This window comes from Aquila chrysaetos, chromosome 21, assembly GCF_900496995.4.
Source record: "Aquila chrysaetos chrysaetos chromosome 21, bAquChr1.4, whole genome shotgun sequence".
NCBI lineage: Eukaryota > Metazoa > Chordata > Aves > Accipitriformes > Accipitridae > Aquila > Aquila chrysaetos.
Window position 1 is genome coordinate 8,228,739 of NC_044024.1, and position 24,712 is coordinate 8,253,450.

Here is a 24,712-nt window from a genome sequence, read left to right on the forward strand (position 1 = left end):
ACAGGGCTCACAAGTTCTGGATAAAAGATAGAGTTCAAACACAAATTGCCTAAGTAATTCGTGTTGATGCGGTGTAGTGGGACCAATCTGTTGCAGAGGGAGAGAGAAGCAAAGCTTGCAGAGTACTGCGGTGGTCTGACTCAGGAGGGAAATGAACTGGCCATCCAAAAATCATTATTAATGGCAATTTCCTAGACTACCACCGAGGGCTAAATTTATTACTGTCAGCGGAAGACAGCATAGGAAATAACCAGCTGTTGGGAGCCACTCGATGTGCAGCATGACCAATTACCATGGGAATCCAGCAAGACAGAGAAGCAAGGCCAGCTGTGCTTCTTAATCCTCTCTGCTGAATATTTTAAAAATCTAAGCTGACTTGAGAGGAAGAGCAGAAACCAGCAAACCACTGAGCTTTCCTACTTTAGTCCTAAACAAGGAACGAACAATATTTTTACCTCGCTCAGAAGGTTGGGAGCAGGATGCTTGAGAGACCTGGTGGCAACTGAAATCCATGAAGTTGCATCAGGAGTCAACTGGCCCCAGGGCTGTGCTTTGGCCATCAGAGGATTGCACGGATCCTTTAGATGAAGCTGATGATTCCCCACGAGATTGTTTTATCAGTCCAGGCAGACTTAAGCACAGATTTACAGACCTACAACAACAGGGGCACTTGCAGCTTTCCCATGATAAAACACCACAGCGCACCTGGAAGCATCACGGTAGATGTACAACATGTCGAAAGTTACTCCTGGCAAGTAGGCGATTGAAAAAGTAACAAGTGAAACCTCTAATACCGGTCATGGTCATCAATACCTTTTTATTGGGGCAGTAAGTGTTTGCCTTACATTTGCTGATTGTTTTATAGATTACATGGCTAAGCTGCTGAACTGAAGGGATATTGCAGCAGTTAACTGCAGCGAGGTCTGGGTCAAAAAGAAGGATGCTTTTACATAAAAAGGTTCAAATGTTAGACTGGAGTTGTGGAGGGCCCAAACCTCAAACACTTCCCAAAGAAAGATCTGACCTTCCTGTAAAATAATACTAATCACGAAGAGCAACATTAGAAGAAATGCAATAATTGGAAGAGCGATATAAAAATGCAGGAAATATTAGCAGCCAGCTGCCTCATAAATGGCATCACATACCCTCCCAGAGGGAAGGAAAGGAAGGAACTGATCTCCAAATGCTACAGCCTTGGAAAGGGAAGGGAGGCAGAAAGGCAAATAACTACATTGTTGGGTGATCTACCCCCTTGTGAGCATGTCTGTCGCTTGAGGAAATTCTGTATTGTGCACTGATTCGATACAAGAGGATTTTGCTTGGAAGCAAAAGGCATGGAAGGATTTTGATACATGGACATTGTAAAATATTAGTGCTATTAAGAGTGTTATTTGTTGTCAGTTTAAAGTACGCAGCTTCTTTACATAACTAAATAAATGACTCCATTATTCATATTTTTACAGCTAGCTAAATATTTTAATCCCTGTTTACTGTTAGTAGCTTTAACTAACTGCTTTCTGTAATCCTTTTATAAATCTTACTTGTAATCCATTATATCTGATATAAATTTTGAGCTTTCCACTGTTACTTTCAGTCATTTAGATTCCAGCTGCCTGCCATATTCTGCAGGCCAGATCAGTCCTATTGCTGATCTTTTGAAGCCCCTCTCCAGGTGACATCATAGCCTGAGTCTGCAATAGGGATTTAAGGCAGAAATATTGCCAAGAACAGGCAACAACCAGTCTGCAGAGGCACCTCTGACTATGCATCAACTGAACACAAGCAGCTCTTGGAAAGGTGTTTTTGTCAACTGCAAGTACACAAAAGATTCTAAGAGTTGGTGGTTTTCTAAAGAACTTTCTATAGAATTTTTCAGTGGAATTTGAATAACTTTAAAAGAAACAAATATACAAATATGTATATATACATAATTAAAGCAAACATCTTCCTCTTTCTTCAAGCAGGTGTGTCTACAGCACCAGTGAGGGAAAACAGCAAGAGATGACACCTGGGTTACAATTACACAGTTTCACAGCCCCGGACCGTAAGGACAAGCCTGTATCTCTAACCCATTATGGCACAGGTAATTGAAGAGTTGCAGTGGTTTTCACAGCATGCTCAAATCATACTGAATAACAAAGAGCTGCAACTTTGTGCAAGGAGGTAAATGCTCCAGAATTGGTGTAATCAGTTCCCTTTGCCCCCAAATGGGTGTAATTGCTCTGTAGCATGTGAGCCAAGACTTACACAGCTGATAGAGTCAAGAGGTTCTTCAACAAGCACAGAGCATCGAGGAAGGAGCTGAAACCCCAGAGCTCCAAACAGCCTCATGTCCTCAGGTCCAAAGGCCGTTGTTCTCGGGAGCAACACTTTTCCTCAAAAGCCTCCAGCAGATACTCATTTGGGTATCATAAAAATACTCCTGTATTTTTAGAGGACTGTTTGTGCTTTTCCCATACGCAAGCTGAGCTGGTCCCCTCTCAGAATATTATCTTCACTTCTAACACTTTTCCCCCTCCCAAGCCCATGTTTCTGTAGGTATCTGAGATGATGAAGACCCTGGGTACAAATGGAAGTCCTTGGGCTCTTCACAAGCTACCCAGGACGTCACACACCACTCATACAAGGATGGTCAGCAGCTCCCTCAGCATTTCATTTAATTGGCTTCAACACACCCTTCTGTGGCTGAAAAGCGTTGCAAACTCACGATGAAGACTCATCTTGGTTGCAAAGCCACTCTATACTCTGGACAGCATTAGTCTCACGATCAAACTTCTGTTCATCTTAGCTGGAAGGAACAGTACTTGCAAGTCATTGATGTGGGAAATCCACTGCAGGCACAGGTCATAAATTCACAGTATCTCAGCTCTCTTGCGGACTGGCAAAGGATGTCAGAAGCATCTGCTGCTTTTACCTATATAACGAGAAAAAGTAAAAGTGCATGAGCTTTTCTTGCAGGTTTCATTTGAGACATTACGACACCTGGCTGTTGCTGTTAGTGAATACAGAACTATTAAAGAGTTTTGAAGCAAAGTGGCTGAGCATATGTAATATGTTGGTTATCTAATTTGTTACCCTGAGTAAATTTAGACCTATATCCTTTAGACTGTTAAAATAAGATGGCTCCAACTCTAGAACTGGCTCTTTGGAGCCAGCAGGAATTTTCCCTGCAATACCAATAAGCACATTTGCTCCCTAATGCTCCAGCCAGGTGGCTCAGAGGACACTGGTGCTGCTGGAAGAGTCCCTCTGGCACAGATATCCTATGGATCAGAGACTGAGTGAATACAAAATGCCAAAAAACCTGCAAAACTAACACTGAATTAACAAGCCATTGACAATACCTGTCAAGAACAGAATATCAATTTTTAACATAACTGCCTCTAAAGATGAAGTATTTCAGTTACACAAGCAGCAAGAAAATATGAGAATTTTCTGTCACACTTGGATGCTTTGCTTACCACAGCGATGAATCAAAATAATTGCCTGGTCCAGCATTTAGTATGACGCTAAATACAGTGCTGGATCTATTGATCCTTTACACGAACAGCTCTTTGAACCTTAAGCGAGTACCTTCTTGCATCTACTTGCTTCTTGCATTTTAAATCGAAGGAGGGAAACACATTTAAATGTCATTCTGCCAGGAGGGCTGCTTCTCCCCACATGTTTTTTATTCATCTTTGTCATGACAAGTGTTAGTACTCAGGTTGGGTTTCTCTCATCATTCCAGTTACCGGTGGTGGCCTGGAGAACTTTTCAACACGTGGGAAAAATTTCCAAGAGTCTGGATGGAAAGACAGCTAAATTATTTAATGCCCCCAGCTACAGAAAGCCTTTAGAGGGTTAGTAACTGGCTGCTGGCAACCCAGCACTGAATCCTCTCAGCCCAGGGTTTTTCCTGGAGAAAATGTGCTCCTACAGGACATTTTCTGTCCAGTTTCAATCAAGCCCTGACATGCTTCTGCTCTGCTCAGTCCCAGCAGTGGTGCCCACAGACAGGTAACGCTCCAGCCAAGCATCCCGAGGTTTGACATGATTTGGGTCCTCATCCCAAGCTCCAGCGAGCACTGTGATGTGATGCTCCCAGTTGCACTCCTGTACCATGAAGACCTCCTGGTATTTTAAATGTTTGAGTACAGAAGGATGGTTCTGAGTGTGGATTTTTGATGTGTTAGGACCTCATCAAAAAGAAAAGATGAAAGTGAAACAACCTCTGAAAGCTTTGATTTTCCAGGTGAAATTTCCATAGCAATCACAGAGGGGAGAAACCTCTATATTTGAAAATCTGATTTGGGGATAATTAAAAGCATTGTCAAGTAAGCATAGTGAGAAGTAGGCAAATTTAGGCAAACAATATTTCAAAATTCACTGACCAGAACCAGAGAAGAGTAACACACCTGTAACAACACTGCAAGAGAGAAGGGTATTGATTACATTAACTGGGAATAACATTGTGCAGCTGTACCGACTTCACTCTGAATATCTTATAAAGGACTTACAGTCCAGCCAGATAATGTTCATGCTTTGATTTTTATCCAGCTCTGAATTTAAAATATCTTTCTCTTAGAAAGAAAATTAAAGGATTTCAGGTGCACAGTTTAATTCACAGAACTAATGAGATAAAACTCCTGACTGGATGTAAAAAAACCCAATGCATTAAATCAATGGGAAAGTTTCCTTTGAAGGATTTGATATCAAATGAAGATTTGACCCTCCTGCGAACCTCACAGTTTGGTGACATCTCAGCCAGAGGCTTTCTCTGACAACTTGGGTCCAGCTGGGCCAGAAGGGAAGATCTGCAGATTACAGAGAAGGGAAGAGCCATCATCCAGACAAAGCGAGAGCACAGGGCTTTCTTGGTAATTGCTTCGGGAGTCAAAGGGACACCTTGCTGCTGTGTTAGATGTTGGTTCTGACACTAGATCTTCCCCAAAATCTCATTTTCCTCTTCTTACACATCCTTTGCCACCTCTGGTGCTGCTGCTCCTTCTCACCCCCTACCTGCAAATACACCTTCGCTCACCTTGAGTCAGCCACGCAGCAGCATCACAAGGGGTTCGTGGATCGTCTGCAGCTCCCAGTAACACTGATGGCATCTGCATCCTCCTGAGCCATCGGTTACAGGCGGGATGAGTCACCTGGCCTCTGCCACCACAGCTGCTTCAGAAAAACAGTGACGGAATTAAATGTCACAGACCAAAACTGAAAAAAAAAAAAAAAAAAAAAAAAAAAAAAAAAAAAGCCTGTAGATGTTTGAAGCCCAGGTGCAAGGGAGAGGGTGGAAGATGATGCTGCTGTAAAGAAAATCATTAAGCATGAGGAATTCTCAGCAATATCCATTCTGCCCCTTGCAGCCCCCTGCTCCTTTCCGATTACAACAGCATAACATCAATTTCTGGGCATTACTCCATGGGATGAGAAAGCTGTGAAAGACTGTGCATCACGCAAGAAAAATATGGGTTTTTAACACAGTGTACTAATCACATCCGTCCGTTGTACTCCCAGCTCTCCAGCGAGGTGGCGGGAGGGCTGGCAGATACTTAGCTCTCGGGTCCTTTCTAAACTCTCCAGCGCAGACTCATCCTCAGCCCTTCGGGTGGTGGGAATCCACCCAGACACCCCACCAGCAGCAGCTCTCAATCATCTTAATGAGCAGATGACCCCAGCAGCCCTCCTGCATCAAGACCTGGGAAGCTGTGGCCGACCCTTCCGTGACATTGGTGTGTGTCCTGGGACCTCCTGTCCTCCCAGCACTGCAGCGGGTGAGGGGAAGGAGCATCACAGTGATAAAATATTCTTACCGTGACTGTGACCAGGCTGCTGGGTCTGCACAGCACCCCAGCACTCCAGAGGCAGCAGGTTCAATAGCCCCTGCAAAAACTAATAACAAAAGTTCATTCTTTGCAATAACGCAACAGCAAGTGAGGAGACTTTTTGATATAAGTAACAGAGCCCCTAGGTTAACAGGGATTAACAGCAAAGAGGTTTATTAAGTGTGAATAATTTCCTACCTATTGTCCACAAATGCATTAGAGTGTGCTTTGCTTTTCTTTTTTGTAAGCCAAATGTGTGACTGGCATTATTAGTTTCCTCCTCCTCTCTCCCTCTCCTTTAGTTTTTAATTAGAGCTTAGAGGGGGGAAATGCATATTTGATATGAAGAAGAACTGGGGAGGGAGAATAATAATTCTGACTGTTTCAATTATTCCTACACAAGATGAGCCAGATTTCTGTAAGAGCTCAGCCTCCACAGTCAGCACCGGATCTGAGCCGGGGCCAGTACTCGGTGTGCTCGGCGGGGCTGAACCGCTCAGGAGATCCGGCCTTCGCCCAAGTGCAGAGTGGGTGCAGGGCGCTCATCCCAGGGATGGTGCCAGAGCCTTTCAAAGCATTGGCATCATTTGGAAGTTGTGTCTCCAGAAGAGGAAAACTTCCCATCAGCAAAGTGCTGCTTCAGGTTGAATGTCCCTTTCTTTGCAACTTCTTATTATTAGGGGTACCTTCACATGCTGAAGGGAACCATCCTCCAACCTCGCATATCTGCCACCTTCAGACACTCTGCTTGATGTGGATGGATACGTTTGCTCATTTTATTTGCTCTCTCCTGAACCTTCCTTTTCCTCCTTTCTCTCAGTACTCTTTCAAGGCTGTATCTCCCCAACCAATCTCTCATTCCCTTACCCAACACGGGTCCAACCAGCCTTGCTGCTGACAGGGCATACACACACCCCAGTCTCTTGCCCCAAGCTGAACTGCACTCACTGGACCATATCACAAAATTACATGCACAGACCTTGGGCCAGGGGCTTTCTCTGCCTTTGTTTTCCTCCACTGCTAGTTTGGGAAAAATTTAAGATTAGACCTGAGAAAGCTGCAGTGACCTTTGAAAACCTGTTTAGTTTTCATCATTCAACAGATACTTAAGGGGTGTTTTTGTGCAGAATGCACTTAAGTGTAATTATTATTCCTGAAGTAGCAGAAATATATTTCAGGTGGTGCATAGTGTTTGCAAAACACTGTCACGTGTGTCTATGGAAACCACAAGATACAAATGCCATATCGCCATGGGTCCATCAGTTAATTCCATATCATTTTACCAACATATTTACTCCAGCAATTCAAATATTTAATTCCAGCTTGGTTTCATTGATAAACATGACTTCGACAAACACATTTTTACAAAGCAGGTGTTAAACTGACGATCACTTCCAACCTGATATCATAACCAGCAAGTTTTCCAAGCAGTGCATTTGCAAACTCAGTGAGGAACATGCTGAGAAGGGGTTTGCACCGCTCTGATGCTTACTGTAACGCAGGAGGAGATGGGGCTGGTACTTCCAGAACTGCAAAAGAAAGTTACAAGTGCAAAGCACTAACCTCGCTAGCTCTGTTACTGGCACAGGCAAGACCAGCCCTTCTGCCATCCCTGAAAGGCAGCCAGAAGATCCTGCACCAGCGGAGATGAGCATGCTCTTCCCATGACCTCCCCAGCCCGCTGGAGGTCCTGCACCCCGGCGTTTTAGAGCAAGGTGGTGGGTCATGTTCCAGAATTACACTCGACAAATGAATTTGTCTCAGCTGTAGATTCAGCATGCACACAGCCCAGTAAGTCATTTCAGGGCTTGTCTCTAATTAAATGTAAGAGAATATAGACATGGATTAGAGAAACCCAGACCTCCAAGAAAGATGAGAACTTGTAGTTCCTTCACAAGTTTAAATCTCTCCCTATTTTGCAGAAGCCTGAACACCTTGTCAATCCTCTTAAATACAAGCTATAGACTCTTCTGAGGCAACACACTTGCAGGAGGTAGTTTATCTCAAGCACATAATTCATTTTAAATGGTATTAATTCTTTCCCACAGAGAGTGCTGCAGCTGTTCCCACCTACCAATACCAGTGTGCACCACATCTCGCTAGGGAAGAGGAGGATGTTATCCAGAGATGTGCTGACTGTCAGCTGCATTTCAGACCCCAGTGCTGCATTCTTTCTCTACCATTACAAGGTCCAGTGGGATAGCTAAAACTCTGCTGGCAGAAGCCCAGGGCAACAGGTTTACAGCAGGTTGATTTTAAAATCAGAGAACTCACAAAATATCCCACTGAACTGCAGGGAGGAGGTAGCAAAGGGCTGAGGGTTGCAAAGAACGGGTTCGGATACCTCAGCCAGAAAACCTGGAAATCTTTTCCCTTGGTTGTTCCCTTGCTACCTGCAGAAGGGCCACCTCCAGCCAGGGAGCAGCAGGGACAGCTTTTCCCTGTCCAGGCAGTCAAGCACCCAGTCTTACTACAGGGGAGAAACTTTGCTGGTGTCCCTATTCCCTGTATGCAAGAGGGGAGGGAAAAGACTATGCAACTTGCTCACTTTCCTTGCTGTCAGAGTAATGGAGGCATCTGACTTTAAAAAAATAATAATAAAAAGAAAAAGAACACAGCATACACTATTCCCTTGAAAGCAATAACTTGCATCCCCTATTATATGCAAGCTCCGTATGACAGAAAAGCTTAATGTCAGAGCTTTAGAAAAGACCTTTTCCCCAATGCAGATGCAAGAAAGCAGAGAGGCAGGATTTCTGTTAACTCCAACTAGACTTGAAGGAGTCCCCAACCTGCTGACGGCTCACAGGCAGTCCCAAGGATGAGTCGGTTTTGCCTCTTTGGGAGTGAGCCTGTGAAACCTGGCGTTTGTTTTCATCAAACACAACTGGCTCTTGTATAAGCAAGGGTGTACTGTGACATTTCGGGAGGTGACGCCAGCACAAATCTGTAGGGTACTTCCAATACAGCCGAAACACTTTATGTGCAGAGCAGGAGCATGCTAAGAGAAAAAGCAAGGGCCTGGTAACATCTCCTTTCTCAGCTCAGTGCTGCAGGGAAGCAGGGGAGGGGATCAGTTTGTCCTGCCCTTCATTTCCAGTTATTACCTTACATCAAAGATCTACTTCTGAAGACAGTTTCCCGCTTCAAAAAGAAATAGCTGCCCAAATCAGAAATCTGTTACCTTCCCTAAAAACAGCTAGAGATTGAGACCGGTGGGCCTGTGGGAAGTTCTCGTGCTTCATAGCAATGACATTTAGGGATGCGGCACGGCAAACACCAGAAGCACTTTGGTAAACAGAGCTGATTTGTTACACTGCGTCTGTGCAGCTAAGCCAGATGAAGGCTACGCTTCAGAAGATGGTATCTTCTACCATCCCTTGCATATTTATTGTCCCAGTCCAATTTAATTCATCCATTTGATTCATAAATGGAAAAGCCTGCAGAATTTGTAAATTAGTAGGGTTTACCTGGCAAAAGTAAAAGTCCTCATTTTGTGTAATAAAAGGCTTAAAAGCACACAAGCAAAATGTAATGCAATAGGGAGGACTACCAAAACCAGACATTACTGATGTGCGAGGTGCTTAGAAAGTTAAAAGTCTCTGCAACTTTTGATAGGCAAAAAGTCACTCATCATCTCATTAAAGACTAATGAGTATGAAAGCAACTTCAGAAATGCCAGAGCCTGTACATGGTCTTGACACATTATTCTTTGAAGATAGCTTTTGATGCTTTTCTAAACAGAATAATTTTTCCACGTAGTATTTGATGTTGATGTGCAAAACACAACCATGATATTAAGAGTAGAGTCTCAGGGTTAAGAAGGATTCCTCCTGCCTGCGACCTTCTGATAATCTGTAGGTGACTGAAGAACACAAAAGAAATCAGGTAACTCTCTGCAACCCATCTTCCAGCCACAGACCCTCTTCTAAAGCTTGATACCTAATCACATGCATTCAACCTCTAGTCTACCTCCCCAGTAAAGCATACATTTAAATATCGTTCTCCTTCACTCCTCTTATTCCATGACAGTCCACTTGGTACAGCACCACCATATGATGGGGAGGCATGAATCCAAGTCCCTGCCTTGCAGATTTCCTGTGTGATCTCAGATGCATCCCAGAGCCTCACTGGTTATACAGGCAGAGCCGAGACTGGCCCAAATTTCAAAGAATGGTTATTATTGGGTTTGTGAGCATTTGTTTTGTCCAATGTGGGCTGTGGGGGCCTGCTAGTGCATCTGCTGGCTGTACCCATGGGGAAATGCTGCATATGGCACATTGTGATTTGAATATCTTAATGGCAAGGAATAGATTTCTTTTCCAGTTACAGGATGGCTTTTCAAGGCAACCTGTTTTCACCTAATCCTCCAAGCTCCCTTTGGAGAAGCAGGGAATCACATCCAGGACCCCCAATCCCCAAAGCCTGGCATTAAGCACAGGGAAGGGGCTGCTCCAAGGCAGAACTGCTGGGGGGCTTGCAGGCGTTCTTCTGAGCATCCCCAGCACAGTTTGGTTTCGTGGAGTAGTGCCAGCCCACGCGTCCCATCTAGCAAGCATCCCTCCCTCTTTGCGAGCCCCCAGCCCACCTGAATGGGAAAACATGCTGCTCTCTGGGCTCATCTCATACGCACCTGCCTCCGCAGTGACAACTTCTTTCCCTTTCATTAGCTCCTTCTTCATCACAGCTTTCTCTTTCATTCTTTTGATTTTAACTGTGCCACACCACCGTCACCTCTGCGATGCTGGCCTCTTCCTCCCTCACCCCTCTCCAAATAGGAAGGACCCAGACTGCACATTTCTAGCCCAGGTCTGAGCACTAGGGTTCCAAATCCAGCCTCCTCCTCAGGGATCGAGCTGAACATTCCCTGCCGAGCATCGCCACCTGCAGCCAACCCAGCCCAGCCTCAGGTCCCGGACTGCCCAGGAGGGATGCTGGCCATAAAAGCTTCAAGAGCAGTAGGCTGGGGTACGTAATGGATGGCCTTCCTCACTGCTTTGGCCTCTGTGGCATCACACTGGAGACGAGAACGGTGATCTCATATTATGTGTACAATGACTCAACTGAAGTTAACCCCACGCTATTAGCGCAGTTTAGGTTTAACATCTTCACCAGTGCTAAAATTGATGATGACAGCGGTGCTGCGTTTGTGTCCTTCAGCACCACAGGGGTAGTGTAAGACCCAAACTCCGCAGAAACTGCATTTGAATAGCTATTTTCATAGTGCAATTTAAAACTAAGTGCTGACTGTCAGTGCAGGGGGGATCTTTTCATGGATTTCTGCAAAAGAAAAACCAGAGTGCTATTCTGGGGAAACAGCAGAGTTACCTGGCATCACATGCTAACTACATTGCATATGAAGCGAAGGCGAGGAGTAAAGCCCCTGTTGGCTGCTTAACCTGATTTAGAGCTCTGGTTTGTATTTAATCACTCGGTTAAAAGGCAGAAGCACTAATGACCGCAACAGACCCCCTCTAGTGAATCTTTCCTCCGAACACCATCTTCTCCAGCCTTCCAGTGAGGTCAGCCCACTCCTGGAAGGGGGTAACGGAGGCAAACTCTGTGGCTTATTAGGGCAAAGCCTCCTTCATGTGCAGTTTGAGCTGATCTGGTGCACTACAAACACAGCCACGTGGTTCCCCAGCTTCTGTGTCAGTGGGAGAGGTGGCTGTAGGAGGTAACACTGCAACTATCATAACAGAAATGTTCATAACTAGCAGAGAATTTTAGCACTAGCATTAAAAAAAAAGATTAAAAAAAATTTTTCCTCTAGATTTTACATGATGAGAAAATACCATGGTTGCATGTATTAAAACTCAAGATGAGTCCAAATGCAATCAGGTCTTATCTTCTATTTGAATTACCTTTTGGTCACCTTGAGCTGGTTTGGAAATGGATTGTTTGGGGGATTTTTAATTGGCAGGAAAAGAGAAACAGATTTCATTAAAAGCCTATAGCAAAGCCACATTTGTTTTGTATTCAAACTTTCCATGTCTTTATTTTTAAAACATCATTTCCAGAAATTACTTTTCCCTAAGTAAAGTATTGGGTTTGTTTGTTTTTTTCTTTGTATCAATCACTGCCTTGTTGTATTGCTGGGATCAAAATCTAGTACTTCATTTTTGTTTTAAGACAGTGATCTGGTATCTGGAGAAAAGCTGTCTTTACAGAAAGAGTCCTGAAGCCCATGCTTGGGGAGGTACAGTTGGAACCTACCTGGCCACACACGGAGTAACACCACCACCACCACCACCCCCCCCCCAAGTGCACAGCAGCTGATTTTCCTGGCCATCAGCACCTCCTTGGGCTTTTCCCAAATCATATTATTGTGGCAGAGAACAATTTAGAGAGGAAAAAATTAACCACCAGCATACGCAAATAAGCGCACTGTTTGCAGACCTATATAACACCCCAAAGCATCATGTTATAAACCAGTGACCTTGTGATGACAGTGCACCACACTGAACTGCCAAGGGCCGCTCACAGGACCTAACAGACAGTAGCTTGGATTTATTCTGTGCTAAGTAGGCTAAAGACACAACTTTACAACACGCAGTGAGCATCTTGTCTCAGTCACCACCATACACATCATACGGACATCCCTGTTGCAGTTCAGCAGAGTCCTCTACCGAAGGCTACTTAAGATGCTAAAATATGATCCTGGGTCGGGGTGGAAGGATGAAGAGCACTCGGAAAGCAAGGAGCAGAATTAAATAATCAGTTTTTCCCAGAGAGAGAAGCCTCAAGATTCATCTACAAGATCATCTGCTCTTTAATGTATTTCCCGAGGGGCTGGGAGAAAACAGCAATGAGCAGCAAGGCAGCAACACTTGCAGGTGACACTGGTGTTCTGCTTAGTCCAGATTTCTGCTCTGCTTGAGGTGGTTTGGTCCGCTGGACTAAAACTGGCCATCCAAAATTACAGCCACTTCCCTGCTACTGTCAGTGAAGCCCATTTCTGTGAGCTGCATGCCACCCGCCTTGGCGGAGAGGGAAAGCCACAGCAGGGCTGAGAGTATGTAGCATAAAAGCAGGGACTAGAGCTTCAGATACCTGGATTTTAGTACTTAATACTTACAAGGTGGTAAATGAGGTTTTTTTGTTCTGTTCTTTAATAAAAAGAACTCCTAGAAGGTTTCTTCTTCCTCTTCCGTATATTATCTTATAAAACCCTACAGACATTCACACAAATGTATGTCTCTACCTTAAGCTCCTTAAGACATTGCTTAAGAGGAAAAAATCCACACAAGTAAAATAGTTACACTCATACATTAAATATGATGAAACACAAAGCACATATGAGATGCCTGTGAAATATTTATGTGCACATTTATTTTCTTGTAAATACTTTCTCCATTAAGATTCTGTCTTGATCCTTTTTATAAGATGCAGTTTTGCCTGCAAAGTGCAGCCAGTGGAGAATGGCAAATATAATTTTTCTCTCAGTTAAGAGGATGACAATGATGCCCAATACATCAATGAAATTTCAGTCTGTGTTAGCATCACTGATGGAACAGGAAATTGGATTCCACTGGCTAATCCATTGTTAATGATTTCACTTCATAAATACACTTAGTCTTCATTATAACTTCTTGCTGTTGGAAATAGTTGAAGCTTTGGGAAAAATATTCTTGGAAGAATCAATTATCAGTATGGCACCTTCTAATAGTTTGATTTATTGATTTTTCACAGGTAAGAGACCTCGAACCCAGGCTTGGCTGGAAGAGATCGAACGACTGCCATTGCCTCAGCCTCCCAGCAGCAAACAAGACAAGTTTTCATAAGTTTAAATCACATCTACAAGGAGGGCCTGGTGCACTGCAATTTCACGGAATGGGAACTCTTGATTATCTTCATTAGTTCTGAACAGCGCCAGTTCGGGCTGCACCACAAGCTCCTCGTCGCAATGTGATCTCGGAGTAAAACCCTCGTGCCAGGGACCTGTGCCAGCAGGACACGGGCGACAATGTGATACCATAGCATCGATGTGTCTAGACACGGGTTCTTTGTTATTCTTCCCTGGCTCTAACTTGAAGGCGTCTGTTCCTGTTCTTCATCTCAAATGTCGTTCAGGCTGACAAGATTTGTTACAGCAGTAAGTTCTGCACATGTGCTTAGAGCTACATTTTAGACATATGTTAAATAGGAGGGTGTCTGAGCAGTGAGTCAGGACCTCACCACACTTCCCACTAAACATCCCAACGTAATACAGGGCCTGTTCCTCCCTGCTGCACTTCTCTGTCTTAACAGTCTGTCAGATGTTCGCAGCAGTAAAGCATCACCTCCTCCAAGTCATGGAGGGAAGGTCCTTAGAGGGCTAATATCTCCCTGGAAGAGTTAGCCACTTGTAACTTGAGCCTGAGAGGAACGTAAGCTCCTCTAGTCAGCTGAAAAAAAAAAAGATACCAGGATACGGGGAGAGATCTAATCTATAAATTAAACAATCTAACCAAAGGTGCAAATGGTTTTGGTGATGAGAGAGCATATTAAATAGCCAGACAAGACTTTAAGGTACATTCAGTACTAGGTGGAAAATGAAATGGCCCAGGAACAGGGTTTATAATCAAGTATTGACCCCTAAGGCTTTGCTCTGGTCACAGCCTGTTGAGACTCTCCAGGGTTTGCACTGTTTCCAGCCAAGAATAAGGCTCCAAGCTGGAAGTACTTGAAGGAAAGAGTAAGTAATATATAGCGCAGTATTTCCAAGCACAAAATGAAGTTTCGTGTTTCCTACCAAGCTCCACAGGAGATTTTTCAGTATTATGCATTACTTGAATTTTAGAACGGTTCAAGTAAATACAGCACAAATAGCAAAGGAAATGTGTTTCAATAACACAGGTGTCCACATGAATATATGCATGAATCCTGGCACATATTTTTATTTTGCTAAGAATTGAAAAGTTGCCCTCTGGCATCTCTCATTGCCGTTTGCTGTAAATCTTAGATGAAAATGCAAACAGGAAAGGACACAAAACTCATTGGTAATCCTGAAGAAACACTGCATCAGCCCAAAAGGCTGAGATTACCAAAATCTGCCTGAAGTATCCTTATGCCAACAATTAAACAGTAGCTGGACAGCCCATAATTCTGGAGTGCCATTCAAACTGGACATCCCAGGTAGAGACAACTCCCACAAAGAGTTATCTAACTAAATGCACTATATTCATTAGGTTTAATCCACACGTGCTCCCTGTTTCCCCCATCACAAGCACCCTCCCCTGCCTTAGCCTCTCTCTTCTTGTCCCTGTCACCTTGCCCATCTCCTCCCTTCTCAGCCACTCTCAACCTAACAGAGAGTGAGCTGCAAGGTTTGTAGGTCATGTCCGCATGATATGTTCATTTTTGTCTTCTGTGCTAGTTGCTCCCTGCATTAAGGAAATTTTGCCCTAGGTGGATCTCTAATTTTTTTCTTTCAACACTCTCTGTATTGTGTTTGCATTTATTAAACAGAATATGGTACCAGAGAGAGGGAAATGGATGATATTTTAAACACAGCTTCATGGCTAAACTATTCATTTGATGATTCAGAAAGAAGCAGACATTTAAGTTTTCCCAAAGAACATCAAATGCTCCTGTTATAAAACAGCATCTGGATTCCCCAGGAAAACATTGATCTGATGGGAATGTCAGTGGCAAAGAGACCACCAAATACACACAACTCTACATTCAGTCCAATTTCAGCCTCTTGGAGCTGGGGAATCCTGGATGCTAAATCATTCTGCCAGAAAACCGTTCCCCTTCCATCAGACAAATGACTGTACTTGGTCACATTTTATTCTTGTTTGGCAACTTGCTGTTCAGCTTAACTTTTGCAATGCTACCAGTGGCCAAGAGAGACTGCATTTGTTTGAGCAATGGTTATGACTTTTTCCCCTTACAAGAATTTTACCTTTACTAGTAACCGGTTTTAAGTCACAGGCATTTGCAAACAAACCAACACTCGCTCTACGTGCTCTCCAAGCTTGCAACGTGCTCACTTGGGTGATGCTTCCACGGATGCAGCCAGGGGTCAAACAGTAGAAAAAGGGTAAGCATTTACTTTCTACATCCATCCTGAACTGTAATGGAGATGCAGTGCAAATGGCATGGAAGAAAAAGAGAAAAAAGGAATTTGAAGTTTTTGAAAACAAACCCTATTTTTACTGCAAACCACAGATTTTGGCTACAAACAGGACTGAAATGCCTGGTTCCTTGAGGTATCAGACCACAGCTAAAAAAATCTCTTAAGATGTACATGTAAAATAGCCTCATTACCTGCATTTTGCTTTATCTGTTTTACAGCTATTAACTCCTCTGACAGTGATATTTGCTCAGATTAATTTTCAAGCAACAAAGAGCTAATGTGCTCTCTCCCCTCCTCAGCTGGGCAACCACAGCTCCCAGGTCACGACTGCCTCTTTACTCTGCTGCAGGGAATTGTGCTATCATGAAGAAAAGCCTTTCTCTGCAAAGATACAGCAAAGTAAGCACTCAGGGAGCTTTACCAATTCACACGGACTTCCATTTCTGCTCTTAAAAAGCTTGTCTTCAACAAGGTTGCTATTCATTGAATAACTTGCTCTGCTTGCTCCACAGAGTAGATGTTCTCCTCCTCCAAGCACTGTATTTCTTTAAGACAGAAACACTAACACCCACACCTCTTACCCACCTTACCTACCATCCCAGAGCTATTCAGGGAACAGACTTAACTCAAGCAAGCTTCCCATAATCATCAAGGTCCTGATGTCTCTCCAAGCTGACCCCAGACTGGATCGAGCCACTGAGCTCCTGCAGCTGGTGGTACAGGCAAACAGACCACGCTCACTGCTGCTCTATCAGGAGGCAAAGCTCTTACTTCTGGCTACATATATCCCTTATCCCATTTTAGCCTGAACAAGCTCGTTAGCTTAATCAGCAACCTCTGCTAATCCAGCCCATTTTAACTGAAAAGGATTGGAAGTGATGACAAGTGCAGAGCTGCTGTAGGGAGATGGCTGTGAGCAGCTGGGACAGTATCCTGGTTTCGGCTGGGATAGAGTTAATTTTCTTCCTAGTAGCTGGTATAGTGTTATGTTTTGGGTTCAGCATGAGAAGAATGTTGATAACACACTGATGTTTTCATTTGTTGCTGAGTAGTGTTTAGAATAAGTCAAGGGTTTTTCAGCTTCTCATGCCCAGCCAGCAAGAAGGCTGGAGGGAGTTGGGAGGGGACACGGCCAGGACAGCTGACCCAAACTGGCCAAAGGGCTATTCCATACCATGTGATGTCATGCCCAGTATATAAACTGGGGGGAGTGGGGCTGGGGGGACTGTGGCTTGGGAACTAACTGGGTTTTGGTTGGTGAGCAATTGCATTGTGCATCATTTGTTTTGTATATTCCAATTCTTTTATTATTATTATTGACATTTTATTATTGTTATTATTATCATTATTAGTTTCTTCCTTTCTGTCCTATTAAACTGCTCTTATCTCAACCCACGAGTTTTACTTTTCTGATTCTTTCCCCCATCCCACTGGGTGGGGGGGAGTGAGTGAGTGGCTGCATGGTGCTTAGTTGCTGGCTGGGGCTAAACCATGACAAACAGGATGAGTTAAATACATCTAAGTGAAAAGCCTATGGAAATGGGCAAAGTGGAGCGAACTACCTAGAGCAGGAGCACCATGAGGCAGCACTGCTGCTGCACAGTGCCCTTAAACTAGCACCAGCAAATGCATCCTGCCAGATTAGAAAGGCAGGATTTTTTTTTTTAAGTAAACTTTTTTCCCTGCACAGGAGTGGCTCTGTGTGAAGCAGGGAGCTTCTGTGCGGCCACATCTCCTGGCACACGCAGCCCCAGTAATAACTGCTCCTTTAATCCCAGCATGGGCGAGGGTGCGAGTGCGGCTGCGGAGGGTGCCTGTGGGAAGGGAGCACAGAGACAATATCAAGCAGCAAAGATCTGCACAAACAATTTAGCAGTAGTTCAAACATCTCATTAATTTAATTTATAGGGAAAAGCTGTCAGCCTTAATTCTAGTTAAACACTGAACCACAGGTGAACCTTGCGCCTTGTGAAAACCACAAAGAGAAAAGCTCTGTGTTTTCTCATCCAGCACCCTGTGGCCTTATTAACCCATGCCAGAAAGGTGGGAGAAAGCCAGCACAACTTCCTGGGAAGCCCAGGACTTTTCTAGGCAGTACCACATCTGCAAGCTATGTGTTTGCAGCAGAAACATAATAGCAGCTGTGTTTCCATAATGCCATAGATGTGAAAAAGCAAAGCAGCCACAGCTGAAGGATGGAAACTGCTCTCCCTGTGCTGGCTGGAGTACCAGCTCTTGCTATGTACAGCACTTGCACCTTGCGGTTTTTCCAGTTTCTCCTTCATGCCTAAGATCCGCCAGTTTGTAAGTACAGCACAGGTGGGATTACAGGAGCTTTAACACTTACTGTACTGCCCTGTTAAACTCCTCGCCTCTGTATATATATTTTGATGGGCTTGGAGAGAGAGAGCTGCATTTTTATTTCTCTGCTTGTTAAATGAGAGACAAGGCATTTGCCCAAGAAGAAGTTTCCTAGGCTTGTGTTTGTCTGGGACAAGGCTAACAAGCACTTCCCAAAGAGAGCGAGACACCAGCTCTTGCTGGAAAGCTACCTGTGGCCACGGCTGGCTGTGATGGAGACTCAAGTACTTCTCCCTCCAAGCAGCTCTTGTTCAAACCCCCAGCAGTCTGGGTACATCCACTGCTTGCAGATTTAGTTTCCTTAAGTCACCCACTGAAAAAAGTGTGAACCTAACCGGGAGGGACTAGCGATAAATACGCCGTAAAAGCACTTCTCCAGGGCAAAGCTCCTTTCCCAAAGCTGGGCCAGCAGGCAAACACCCTCTAGGATCAAACCGGGAAGGATGCTCCATGCTACCTCCTGCCTGGGTGGGCTGTTAGGGCCAGGGTGCTGCCGGTGCAGTGATTTCTGTGGCTGCCTCTGCTCCCTGATTCATTTGGGGCAAACCAGCTGGAACACAACCCCATCGGCAAACAGCCATCCTGGTGCAAGGAGTCTGTGCGATGTGACAAAAATACCTCTCCAAGATTTCCAGGAGGCGTGGCATTTTCTCTGGGTTTGTGTGTGTCCCAGGTTTGGAAGGAAGGAAAAATCCAATATATTTCTCAAAAGCACTTGTTACACCCTGCCAGCTCCGGCCAGGCACTCCTCTCGTATGACCAACCTCATGCAGGTGAGAGGCAAGTCCTGGCATCAGCAGCGGGGCAAGGGCATGGCGTGTCCACCCTGTCTTTCTCATGCTTCTCCCCTGCCAGCCTCCTGCCAGCTCATACTCCAAGTATTGACTGTAATTTTCCCCCTACACTGGCGCACAAAATCTCTTTCTGTATTTCAGCTGTACATGTTTTTCACATCCTCCTTACTCGGTGCTTTGTTTTAAGAGCGCATCCTCCACAGTAATTTCATAGGGTTCTATTCCTAGCTTCAGGAGAGGGAAGGGAGAATCTAATAATATTGATGAATAACCAAGCTGCTGCTAAGAAGTCTGCCTCTTCTTTTATTTAAAAAATACCTGCTAGAAAAAGTAAAAAGGATGTGTCACTGCAGACTGTAACAAATGGGGTAAGTGATAGATTAGGGGCCATGTTCCCAGGTACATTGTCGACATCAGGGAAAGAAAACATAGCATTGTAGCTTCAAAGAGCAGGGACAGTCTAGAAAACAGATCACAACAACTGACACCCTGAAAGGTGAACCCTGTTGAAAAGCACGTTTGGCTTTTACTTTCCTTTGAACAAACACCCACCCATTTCCTGGGGCTGTCTTACTCGTTGAGATCCACTCAACAAAGTATATCGGAATAAACAACGCTGGCAAGATGAGGCTTGCAATGACTTTTGGGCTGGTTGGCACGTGTCTTTTCCATATGATTCATGCTTGCGACTGAGCCTTCCCGTTGGAAAACACGGTCCGATCCCTGTCCAAACTGCACAGCAATAAGCGAACTTACATGCAGACACAGGGTAATGAGCGCAATGGGTTTGCGAAGAATCGCTCTAAAGCAACAGGGCACCTGATGAAACGGTGATGGAAGGAAACAGCTGCTGAAAGGGCTGTCATTGGAGTTCATGTAGAAAGGGGAAAAAAAAGCAATACGGGAAAAATATTATTTAATTGTAACTGATACCTTTAGGGCGAACGTACAGCGGTTTCTTTATTATCTTCAGGGGCAACATTCAATGCTTAGACTACAGCAGGGAGATAAAGGCAACAAAACAGGTCACTGGAGTTTTGACAAAATACACTGATCGATCTGTAAGTGCGGGGAATGGAGCGATACAGAGAAGTGGGCCCCTGTGCTCCATTTGCCCACCTCGAGCCCCAGAACACTGCTGGGACTCCCCAGCACAAAGCAGTAGTGCTGTGGCTCTTTTGCACCAGCTCTTTCCCTAAAGGAGCTGTCTTATGTTTGGGATGAGCAACAGTAATATCTTCCATGAATTTAGACAGGCACAAGGCAGCCGATGCAAGAGCTAACAGACTGCTTTCTTCTACAAGTGCATGCCAGGAGACTAATTAACATGGAAAATGAAGAAATTAGAGACTCAAAATTTAAAAAAAAATTATTGCTGTATTTCTATTGAATAATCCTCCTCAGTCCTAAGTGAAGGGAAGCTGCCCATCCACAAACCACCTCCTCAATAACTGGGACTGTTGCACACCGGCATAACCAGGATTTTACTGCACATGTGTTTAGCAGATGGGTATTTATTGCCCTGGGCTAATGGGAGCTCTTTTGGCCCTCACACCTGATGCTGCTGGGCCAGAACTGCTGGTTTCACACTCCGCCGTCCAGCCAGGGAAGAACCCTGATACTGCCTTTCACTGCTTTTCATTGATTTTAAGTTCTTTTCACAAACGATGAGAAATTTTCTGGAAGAGAGAAGCTTTCCTAAGGTGAAGGAAATGCTAAGGGGAAAAAAAATTAACACAAGATGAACAGCAGCAATAAAGTTTGAAAAAAGACTGGGAAAAATCCAGGTGCTCTAATAAAGCAAGCCATGATTTCCCGAGGAAGAGCTGACAGAGCCATCTACCGCGCACGGCGCTCCGCGGCACCGCAGCCACGTCTGCACGAGCGCCCGGGCTGGTGGCAGGGACCAGCTGGGCACAGCCTGCTCGGATCCCGGCTGCCTGCAAAGGGAAGCACGGGAACATCTTCCCAATGTGAATTATGTTATTAGGCCTATTACTTTGTAATATCAAGGGGAAAGATAAAAAAAATTCTGCGGCATAAAGGAAAGAATAAGAGGCCGATAAATAATACATAAAACAAGAGGCAGATATTTCTCGTAGCCTTTTAAAATAACTCTTACATGGATATAATATACCATAAATATCAAAGCTGCAGTGCAGCCCTTATATGACAAGTCACAGACTAGTCAGAAAACACTTTCTGAGATCTGAATCATGGCCACTTAGCTATTCACTTTTATTGGGGGGGAAAAAAAAAAAGAGAAAAATTAATAGCATCTCTCAGCAGAAAGTTATTTCTAGTCTTCTACTTTGCAAAGGGAACTGTCATTTCATTATTTTGGTGGGTGTAATGGCACATGCTGTACCGACCATATGCAATCAGAGAATTAAATGCTGGCTCGGATATGAAGACATAATGAGATACACACATTTTTTTAATGAGAAAAATGATTGAAAATAAAACCCGGTACAGTGCAAAACACAGATGTCTCCAGCATTATAAAACTTTCTGGAAACGTGGATTCTAAGTTGCCATTGTTGCAATTGCTTAAGACTCTTTTAAGTGCAAATTGCTGCTTTTAACTTTTTTCCAAGAAAAATTTTGTGCAAGATGCATGGCACATATTCAGCAGGCCAAGTCACTGCCAGTCGTGAACTCGTGAGGCTAACCTGGGAGAATCACCTGTGATATAGGTTGGCTTGGGGTGTATCCCCGTGGAGAGAGGCATCTGGGACCCTAAAGAGGTTAGAGTTCATTCTTATTGAGGGAGGGCTTATAGATGCAGAGATGCTATCCCCAGGTGCTCCTGACCGGTTACATGAATCCAAATTAAATTAGGGAGCCACATTAGACACAGCCCTGACTTCCAGGCAGGAAACCTTCTGCTCTTGGCTGCGTTCCCTGGCTGATAAAGGAGGATGCAACAGGAGTCGGCAGGCAGGAGCTGTACTCCTGGTTTCCACTGTACCACCGCCCTTCTCTGCCTCAGCATCCCCACCTGCAAAATGGGCACAGCTCCAGCAATCCGACATCGCTGGGTGAAAAGCTCTGATGAAGTGGTAAGTGCTAGAAACAGTCTCTACCACTGATTTTAGTTAAGTGGATGAGCCACTCAGCCCCTCTTCTAGTGGGTATATAGCTGCTTCATCCTCTCCTCTCCCCCCCTGCATGTTCTCTACCCTGTGCGGTCTTCGCCAGCGTGACAGACTCCCCTTAATCTGTGGGAAAGTCCTGCCCTGAGTTCACCTCCGTGGTTCCCGCTTTGCACGGCCATCAAGGTTACCCCCGGAGCTCACCTTTTGCATCTGATTGCTGAAATGTGAAGAGGTAAGCAGAGAGTTGAGGAGGAAGAGCAAAGACGAGCAGGCACTTACTGCACTTAGCAGCGGGTGGGGGCTTCGCGGCCGTGCCAGCAGCTCAAGCTCATAAAACCCAAGGGCAGAACGTGCTGTTCTCTCCGGCGCTCGCAGCACACACGGGGATTGATCCGTTTGTGTAACATGGAGCCGAGCAGAGGCTGCTCCAGCCCAGGCGCACGTCACCGACAGCAGCTGGTACAAAGATCTTCCTTCCAAATCCATTGCTCTAAGAGCATCTGGAGACCGCTGCCAGCTACAAAGGCTCGGTTTCCCCATGAACAGTTCACTTCATTTGTCATTTTTCTCTCAAAACCATGTTATCTTACCTTCATTTTGGAGAAGAAGGGTACTAAAAATACATATTCTGTCCTTTTCATTAGGGCAGAGAGGAAATACAACGGTGCTTATTGTTGACTGCAGAAGTCTGATTTTTTTAGCTACTCATAAAATTTTGCCACTTCAAAGTGATCCCTGGAGGGGTGTTTATTAGAGGAGTCTGAACTCATCTCTGGCTGAAACTGGCTCTGTCTAGCTATCATGAGCCACATGTGGTTTCAAAGTGCCTCTGATAGCGATCTCCAGAACAATGTAATCCATAAGTTTACATTAAATATTTATACCACACTACTTTGTGCTCTTCTTGGTTTAATTGGTCTTTGAAATTCATCAAAATGTATTAGCAAAGTTCATTACTTAACATTGTTGGTACCATTTAGTACGAACGCTCTGCTAAACAAACATGCCTGTCTGCATAGGCCACCTTACTTAAGGGAGCAAAATGGCAAAATCCTGCCTTGGCTCATGCTAGTCTCAAGGAGAACCGGGAGCACAAACAGACTTCGGAGCTGTGATCAAATCAGCACACTAATTCCAAGCAGGAGTACAGTTTTTCAGAAATTCAATATGGAGAAGGGCAAATGCAGCTTCCAAGGAGGAAAAAGACTGTTCTGGCAGACTGAAGTGGTCTTGTGGGTTTTTTTTTCCAGAAAACTCATGATATCTCAAATGAAATAAAGGCTTCTTAAAGCTATAGTATGAAATTTCCCAATTAAAATGGAAGGAAAGTGTTAGAAGTTAAAACTTTGCAATAAAGTCAGAACTGGCATTTGGGTTTGTTGGTCTGAGTTGAAATGAAAAACAGCACAAGACATTTTGGCAACTCCAAAACATTTTGCAGATTTACAGTTTCAATAAAAACACTATTGTATAAGACAGAAAGCTTCAATTTCAATCTAGAGTAATCTCATTGTCTCTCACAGACACAAACATCACTAGGAACAGAAGGTGGACCGCCGTCTCCCACAGCTAATAGTGTCATTTACAACTGAGAAATTCATTGGGTGAGGAAACACATGAGCAGACTCTAATACTCCTGCTGGAGGACCTGCAGGAAGGGGAAAAAAAACGCACCACTATGGATGGAGCCATTTGGAAAAGTGAAGACAGATGTCTCTAGAAACATCTACCAAGTTTAAGCACCATTTTTTCCCCCAGAAGGCTCTCCGGTCCATTTTCCCCAGTAGCATCATACTGAAAATTCCTAAAAAGAAATTCTGAAATGAGAGAACTGCATCAAAAGCCAAATAAATCAAGGAAAAAGAGAGGAGACCTTTGTGCGACAACCAGGGCAGTGAGAAGTTACCAATGAATGGACTTGCTGTGTAAATTTGGAACACGCAGTCCAAAGCAACAGCAAGGCAAGGATTGACTCAGTTACAGCTGCCTTTCAGCAAGAAGCAGCAGATGCCAAACAGTTGGACCGAACAGCAAGGAAATGTTGCTAGAACATTGCATTAAGGGCAAGGAGCCAGATGTTGGGCTATAAGTTGGCTTGGAAGAGGCTAGGACTGCCAAGAAGAGAAACTGCTTTTCCCTATGTAACTCCCTGTGAGTGTGAAGAAAACAGATTTTGAAGTCTCAGCTGCAAATACCCACCTTCAGCCTCTGTTCCTCCAAAGGGGAGCAACTCATTGTTTGGGGGGAAAAAAAAAATCAAATAGCCAAAATCCAAAATTTAGAGGTAGTTTTATGTAGACTAGCTAGTTAAGATAGGTTCAGTGGAGTCCCTCGTCTCTTCTACACATTGAGTCATTTGCTCTAGCATATATATTTTACCATCTGTATCAGAAGGTGAACATGTGTTGTTGACTTTACTACTCTGATTAGTATTAGTTTTTCCCACTGGTTTTTATCGTGTTCCTTACATCTGCTAGGATTCATTTTTAGGGTTCACACCACAGAGGAGAGTCCCGTCAGCCCAGGGTGCTCTCTGTACTGTAACAGAGTCAGCAGCAACTCTCTGCTGAGGTTTTCCTGATG

General features: G+C 44.4%; 1 long non-coding RNA gene across 1 annotated transcript; it reads right to left on the reverse strand.

Annotated features, from left to right (window-relative positions):
* Nucleotides 1-1,382: 1,382 nt before the first annotated feature.
* On the reverse strand, nucleotides 1,383-22,559 carry LOC115333908. The gene is made up of 3 exons (XR_003920953.2): nucleotides 22,409-22,559; nucleotides 5,024-5,202; nucleotides 1,383-2,914 (listed from the first exon to the last, which is right to left on the reverse strand). It is a non-coding gene; the product is annotated as an uncharacterized LOC115333908 (long non-coding RNA).
* Nucleotides 22,560-24,712: the final 2,153 nt, after the last annotated feature.